The following is a 7,482-nucleotide window of genomic DNA, read 5'->3' as shown; positions in this document are numbered from 1 at the left end:
TAATATATTACACAAAATAACATCTTGCAATACTATCTCACTGAACTTCAGCTGGCGCCTCATCCCCAGGCACAACCCCAGGCCCTCCAGGCTCCTGTGGCCCACCAGGCTCCACCGGCCCCACAAGCAGCAGCCCCCGAGGCCCGACCTCCAGTGGCCCCAGCACCGTCCCCAGAGGCCCCAGCACCGGCCCCATCATTGGCCCCAGCACCGGCCCCAGAGACCCCATCATCGGCCCCAGAGGCCCCAACATCGGCCCCAGCAGCAGAGGCCCCCAAGGCCGAAGAGGACCCCGAAGCCCCGGACACTGCCCCCCTTCTTTCCTCCCCCAGTTTCCCCCCAGGCCCCGGACTCCCCCCAGGCCAAGCGCTGGGCACCAGGTTCTCCTGCGCACGAGGGACCATCAGTGCAGGAGGACCTGGCCTACATTAAGGCCGAGCTGGCCCAGCTCCGGAGGGAAATGGACAAATTAAAGAGGGACGTGCGAGAACTCAAGGGCAGCAAGCCCTAAGTTTTATTTTCCCTATTTTTTCCCCTTTATTTGTTAAATTAAAAGTTTTTATTTTTCTACTTTTGAACTGAGTAATGTCTCATTATTTTTCCTTCCTTGATATGGTATTCTATACTTTCATGTAGTTTCTCCTACACTCTTACATTTAGCAGTAACAGCATCAATATGCTATATGGGTTAAATTTTTGCAAATATTCTGCCAACAATTTTGTCTTTAGCCCATTTTGCTGAATAGTAAAGCTTGCATTAATTAGTACATAGCGTATTTTCTGGTGAGTGTGATAACTGCCAATCAAATGTTTTGTTGCCAGAATAATTGCAATATTATATTTGTTTGTTTAATAAAGTGCCCATAAAATATTTGCCATTTATTCTGTGTCTAAAAACTCCCACTTAATTTAAGCCACTTTAGCAAACGGACCCCTAAGTATTTGGCTAAATATTCTTAAATGCCCCCCCCCCCCCCATTTTATTATCTCTAGCACTTTTTTTTTTCTTACTTATATTTTTATTGGTTTTTGGGGGTTGTTTTTGCAAATAAACATTTATACAGCACCTCTCTAGCACTCTGTGCTCTCCCAGGGCAAAATGTCGCCAGTTTTATGCTGCCGATTGTCGCGCGCGTAATGTCGCGACAATTAGCGATTGCGATAAATAGCGTGCATGCGAAAAATACCGCGCATGCTATTTATCGCGACAAATATATTGCATGAAATACCATGCGGAAAATAGCGCAAGTATGCTTATAGTGAATCGTGCGAAAAGTCGCGAAAATTAAGACGCGATAAAATTTTTACCACACGCTATAAATAGCGCACGTTTTATCGCACTTTAGTGAATCGGCCCCAAGATTTCTTGTCTCTTGTTTTCTTATAAACATGTTCTACAGTATCATTTAGGGCTCCTTCAGGTTTGGAGCACAAGTCTGCACAGCTCTCTCCCCCTTCCTTCTCCTTCTCCCCCCTCCCATAAGAATTCATAAGAACTTCCTTAGGAATGTGTGATCTGAGCTACCAATGGCTAGAGTTGCAGCAGGAAGCTACGAAGACCAAACTAAAATGGCAGCAGCTGTCTTAAAGAAACAGAGGAAGCTTCTAGGGATCTTTACTCAGATATGGTAAAGCTTTCTGCAGAATAAATATAGTGTTCTAGGTGGCACTAATGTGGCGAATCAATTGGCAGTAAAATGCCAAAATGCCTTTCCTTCTCCTTTAAGCTGATCTAAGGTGTACTTGTGTTGTTATTTTTATTGCCCACCTTAGGCCAATCTAATGTGTTCTAATCTGGTTATTTTTATTGCCCCCACTCACTTTATTGCCCACTCAGAGGTGTATGTTATAGCATTGGCCAATAGAGAAAATGGTCCTCTTTACCTTTTGTACAGGTTATTGGTTGTGTTGTATGTTTTTTTATATGTTTAATGAATACACCCATTTATTGTAAAATGCTGCTGAATTTGTTGTTGTTTTATAAAAACGGGTTAATAATAATAAGCTTTGCTTCATCAAACTTCTCTTGAATTCACTTACCCAGGGCAGATTTATAGGGAACACATAAAACAAACATTCCTAGATACATAATTTAATATGCATGCCAAACTTTATTTTTTTTAAATAGACGGGTAGATACTGTATAAAGAGATAACTATGCTTATTTCTTTAAATACTAATTGAAAAAAATGCTTCTGACTGCAATGACAGATTCCCATAAGTCCTATCTGGGCCATTACCAAGGGCCTGTAATCCCCAAGGGGCCCATTGGAGTTAGGTGGGGGTCGATAGGGGCAGAACAAGGACAGGGTGTGGGCATTGGGGCTTAGCCAAGGGCCCACAGATGATTTAATCTGCCCCTTACTCACTGCCAGATATGATGTCCTATTTTTTATATGATTGACCTGGGCTTTCTTGCTGTGTCCCCAAGAAGCACCAGCCAGACCAATATAACCAATATATAGGTTTAAGTCAGGGCAGTAACAATTATTACTGCACCCCTGCCCTGAAAAACAATATTTAGTTTGGTTCAGTGTATTAAAAGGGGGTCCTGATGCCTAATTGCTTTAGAGGAGAAAGTTTTATGATGACATCCCTACTTTGTAAAGACAAAGACAAATGGTCAAAACAGCATATAAAATCTTATCTCTGATGCTGCTTATACAGTGATATTGCCCACACGATTAAAGCATTTCAAAAGACTTTTCTGTTTTATAAAATAAGTGTTTTGGACAGCTGTTGCCTATTGTGGTGAAGGTAGAAACATTTATTTTATTTTTGCTTGCGTGTTACCACACAATATGACCGAACAACTCTGCTAATTGTGCCCAGACTTTAGGGACATCCACATTTTAATTTTGTTCCAGAGCACTGGGGTCACATAGGAGATTTCATACGTCTTTAAATCCTGCATAGTTACTGCAGAAGTAATCTAAGGAATTGCAATGCAAAGGATATTTCTTTGAGGTGACAACAGAATTCCTTAGCAATCTGTAGCAGAGATAAGCTGAAACAAGGACAAATAGTCAAAAGAATGACAGTTGCACATCAGCTTGTATACTATTTGTAGTTAAGCAAGGTAACAGCAGATGGCACTGGTAACAACTAAACGTTTGTGACTATAACATTGTAAGCTAAACTATATATATATATATATATATATATATATTGTGAGAGAAATGCTGGGTTAGAGGTGGAAGGTGTGTATATTTCTCCCAGATTTCTCTCTTATATATATTAAGCTCCAGGGAAAATATGTTAGCAGTGAAAGAGTGTTCTTTCACTGCATTCGGCTTTTGGAAAAGTCGTTAAAAAGGGCCCTGGAGTGAATGGAAGTGAGCGGGTGGGACTTCCATTCACCAGGCTATCCGGGTTTTTGGTGAAGCCTGGCTAATTAGTGGCCTTGTTAGGCTTCAGGGGAAACCCCTTTAAACATGGTGTCTGCAGAGTTACTCACTCTCTCCCTTCCTGGGGAACTGCCTGCATGCAGTAAGGAGAGAGCCGGACACAGTGAGTAACCAAACTACTTTTGTTTTTGTAGAGTTGGATGCTAGATCCTCTCTATTGCATAGAGAGGGAGCTGCTGTATGTGAGTTAGAGCCGGACAGGCTAGGATTTATTTTTATGTTTTGTTTTCCAATATACTCCTGTGTGCCGGTTATATATGAATAAAGCTGATTGAGGTCAGCTTAAAACTAAATGCTGGGTGTGAACTGTTGTTTTCTGAGACCAATCTGATCCCTGCGATCTACCTAAACCCCCAGAGACTGCACTGTTTGGACGAGTTGCTTTACAATATATACACACACACCTATAAGAAGGACCAGCACACCAGGTGGTCACATCAATATCTTCTTTTTATTTACCGTGCGATCCAACGGGAACTAGGTCCTATAGGAAAACAGGATTAACACTTGTGATTATAACGATTAATGTGGTGAAATCCATTGTTAATGTGGAATTTTTAGTTAATAAAGCTTTAACTTTTAATTGCTGGTACAAGTGTTAACTTCTATAATATAACCTTAATTAAAGAAACAGTAACACCAAAAAATGAAAGTGTATAAAAGTAACTAAAATATAATGTGCTGCTGCCCTGCACTGGTAAAAGTTGTGTGTTTACTTCAGAAAGTCTACTATAATTTATATAAATAAGCTGCTATGTAGCCATGGGGACAGCCATTCAAAGGAGAAAAGGCACAGGCACATAGCAGATAACAGATAAAACACTATTGTATTCTACAGAACTTATCTGTTATCTGCTATGTAACCTGTGCCTTTTCTCCTTTTTTTCCAGCTTGAATGGCTGCCTCCATGGCTACACGGCAGCTTATTATATAAATTATAGTAGAGTTACTGTAGCAAACACACCAGTTTTACCAGTGCAGGGCAACCGTGCATTATATTTTTATTACTTTAAAGCTTTTATTTTTTGGTGTTACTGTTCCTTTAAGAAGAGCAGCGCCCTCTATATCGCACTCGATTTTAAAAGTCTCAATGAATTTATGATTCAAGTGGGTGGAGAACATAATCAGTATTGGAAACAGTTCATTTATTTATATACCTTTTAAAATTAATCAAAGGTATTTCATTCAAATCAATAGAATTCATATTAATAATCAAAATTTCATAAAAAAGAGAAAAATCATATACTAATAGCAGTGGGATTTAGTCAGCGGTTGTTATTTGTCCAGGTAGTAGATCTTAAAGTGCACTTGATTGGGTCCCTTGTATCATTAAGTCCTGATCCAGATTTCAGTTGAGTAATGTCCACTTAGGCTGATGCCACACGTGGCGTAGGGCTGATTTTTTTGGCAAGCGGAAAAACGCTTGCCGAAAATTCGGCCCTACGCCTGCTACTTGTGCCTGCACCCGGATGAATGGAATACGCTCGGGTGCAGGCACATGTAGCCGATATACGCATGAAAACGCGAGAGAATGCAAAGTCTCGCGTTTTCATGCGTATATCGGCTAAATTGTGCCTGCACCCAAACGTATTCCATTCATCCGGGTGCAGGCACAAGTAGCAGGTGTAGGGCTGAATTTTCGGCAAGCGTCTTTCCGCTTGCCGGAAAAATCAGCCCTGCGCCACGTGTGGCATCCGCCTTAGGATTGTCTGCACTTAGTCCATGCAGTGTCCAGTGCAATTACTTAAATGTTTTTATGCCACGCTCCGTTACACTTCAGGTGATTGGGCTCAAGTTGTTAATTACAATTGAGGAGGGACCTTAGGCCGATGCCACACCAGGCGTAGGGCTGATTTTTTCGGCAAGCGGAAAAACGCTTGCCGAAAAATCAGCCCTACGCCTGCTACTTGTGCCTGCACCCGAATGAATGGAATACGCTCTGGTGCAGGCACATGTAGCCGATATACGCACGAAAACGCGAGACTTTGCATTCTCACGCGTTTTCGTGCGTATATCGGCTACATGTGCCTGCACCCGAGCGTATTCCATTCATTCGGGTGCAGGCACAAGTAGCAGGCGTAGGGCTGATTTTTCGGCAAGCGTTTTTCCGCTTGCCGAAAAAATCAGCCCTACGCCTGGTGTGGCATCAGCCTTAATTGTGATTATATTCCATATACTGTTGCTTATATTTTGCATCCATTCCAGACATTTTGCAACATCTTATAATTATGCCGTATCTAAACAGTCACAGCTTCCTGCTCACCGTGGCCCCTTTGTACATCACAGTCTCCCATTATACTTTACCATCCCCTAGGGCACAGAAGTCCAGCACTTGTCCGCTCATCTATTCCTCCATCTGAGTCCAAATCACCTTTTTCCATTGCCGACAACCCCCAAAGCAGTTCCGCACTCCACTGGGCCACGCTACTTTCCCACTGCTCACTTCCTACGTGCATTTCACTTCTGTGGTGTCAGTAATAAAAGGGTTACCTTGTTCTTCATTTTACCCCTGGGTAATAGTGCCCATAATGTTATCTTATTTGATGTTTGGTTTAAAAAACCAATATACACTGGGGCAACAAAGAATCTGAATTTGAGAAAAGCAAATTTTAACTCCTTAAAGGAGAAGGAAAGGTCACATCACTGGGGGGTGGCAAAATGTTAGGTAGCCCCCTGTGATTACATTCATCTTACTTGATACCCAGGGCTGGTGGGGGTCCAGTGCATTTTGCAGGCAAGCAATCCTTTTCCTTCTTTTTACTTCATGCTGGCTGAGCATGCACAATGGAGTGAAATGCTGCACATTAACATTTTGACTCTAATGTGCATGTGTGCAGCAAAAAGAGAAAGAAGAAAGAGGATCACTTGCCTGCATGTACCCTAGGCTGGTGCAATTTTCTGCTAACAGGAGCACCAGCCCAGGGTATCAGGTAAGTGATTACAATCACTGGGGGCTGCCTAACATTTTGGCATCCCCCAGTGATTTTTAACTTTTCTTCTCCTTTTTAAGGGCTGTTATATTCCCCTAAGAAGTGAATGTAGAAGCATTAAGAACCATGTTGGAATGTAATTGTAACATGTATGGCCCACCTGTTACATGTATGGCCACCTTAACTAAAAATACAATTTAGGTATACTAATAGTAAACAGATGCGGGTTGAGTGATAATATTGAATTATGGTAAATATACAGTTATAACTGATACAGAAAAGGCAAATGTGATAAATCAGTACTTTTCTCCAGTTTATACAAAAGAGTTTCAAGACCTAACACAATAGCTGTACTGTTGCCTCAGCTGATGTTAGTTTGTGGTTGACACAGGACATGATACATAAAGGTTTATACAAAATTAATGTGAACAAGGCACCAGGGCCAGATGGAATGCACCATCGGGTACTGAGAAAGCTTACTTGAGTTTTAGCTAGACCTCTATTTCTGAGACTCTTTCATCTGGTATGGTACCTAAGGATTGGCAGAAAGCTGATAATTCCTATATTTAAAAGGGGGTTTTGATATCAGCCTGGCAATTAAAGGCCAGTAAGTTTGACATCTGTGGTGGGCAAGTTATCTGAAGGCTTATTAAGGGATCACATTCAGAATTATGTCATTATGTGGAGAATGGCATTATGAACATTAATCAGCATGGCTTTTTAAAGAATAGGTTATGTCAGAATAATTTGATTTCTTTTTATGATAAGGGCAGTAGGAAGCTGGGCAAAGGGTTGCAGTAGATGTGATCTATTTGGATTTTGCCAAAGCAATTCTATCCAAATTCCACATCCCGGTCGCCAGCATTTCATGGCAGGCACAGTATGACCCTCAGTATTTTGTGACGGGCACAGCGTGGACCTACTCTACCAGTCTAGTCTGCCTTCTGCATCAATTAATAACTTTTAAGATATGATTAATAAATGTGAATGTTCCCAGTGGCTTCACCAAAACAGTGGTCACAATATTCCTTTCTTTCATATCTAATTTCTTTACTACTGCACAGTCTATAAAAATTACCACTGTCATGTCAATTGCACATAAACTTTACTGCTTTGCAATGTCTATAAAATTGTTTGCTGCAGCT

Source organism: Xenopus tropicalis, chromosome 1 (assembly GCF_000004195.4).
Source record: "Xenopus tropicalis strain Nigerian chromosome 1, UCB_Xtro_10.0, whole genome shotgun sequence".
Lineage (NCBI taxonomy): Eukaryota > Metazoa > Chordata > Amphibia > Anura > Pipidae > Xenopus > Xenopus tropicalis.
The sequence above is the reverse complement of the archived record's forward strand: the minus strand, read 5'-3'. Positions refer to the sequence as shown.